The sequence below is a fragment of the Mauremys reevesii genome, linkage group 17, assembly GCF_016161935.1.
Source record: "Mauremys reevesii isolate NIE-2019 linkage group 17, ASM1616193v1, whole genome shotgun sequence".
In the NCBI taxonomy this organism is placed as follows: Eukaryota; Metazoa; Chordata; order Testudines; family Geoemydidae; genus Mauremys; species Mauremys reevesii.
This window is the reverse complement of record NC_052639.1, coordinates 10961828-10962792: the sequence shown is the minus strand read 5'-3', so window position 1 is coordinate 10962792 and position 965 is coordinate 10961828.

Here is a 965-nt window from a genome sequence, read left to right as displayed (position 1 = left end):
TCCACCTTTTCTAAAGAAGTGCGTGAAGTAGCTTTGCTTCTGTGTCTACATGGTCTAATGGATAAAGTATCTGACTCTGGATCAAGTGATTGAGGGTTTAAGTCACTTTATGGTTGTATTGCTGCAGTTTTACCTTCGTGCTGAAAGTCCTGCTCCCTTCAGGTCTGGAACCTCTTCTTGGCCTCTCAGGCCAATGCTCTGGCTTCAGCTAGAGCCCCGGGAAGGAGTTGGGGGGTGGGCATCACAAAGGCTGGGGCATGAGCCCCAGGTACTTCTAGTCCAGCCTTTACCATTCCTGACTTGCCAAAGACAATGGACGGCTGCCCGGGCTAGCGTGTGGAGCAGTTTCTCCCTGTGCTGGAGGGGGGTTGCTACTTAGTGCCTTTGGAGGCTGGATGTTTCTCTGCTTCTCATCAGCTGGGGAAAAGCCTCTTGGGGTAAAATCTTCTGCCTCACTGCAAAAGTCAGCACCATGAGTGGGAACAGTAAGAGGCCCCACCAGGTGGGCTGGCCCTGCTTTCCTACGGTCTACTGATGTTGGCCACAGAGCATCAGCGAAGAGGGTGAGCACACAGGTGGTTTGGGGAGCAAAGACTGAGGCCTGGTCTACACTAGGACTTTAAATCGAATTTAGCAGCGTTAATTCGAACTAACCGCTCAACCGTCCACACCAGGAAGCCATTTAATTCGAACTAGAGGGCTCTTTAGTTCGAATTTGGTACTCCACCCCGACAGGTGGAGTAACGCTAAATTCGACATGGCTAGTTCAAATTAGGCTAGGTGTAGATGGAAATTGAACTTAGTAGCTCCGGGAGCTATCCCACAGTGCACCACTCTGTTGACGCTCTGGACAGCAGTCAGAGCTTCGATGCTCTGACCAGCCACACAGGAAACGACCCGGGAAAATTTGAATTCCTTTTCCTTTCTGGACAGTTAGAATCTCATTTTGTGGTTGGACATCGGGG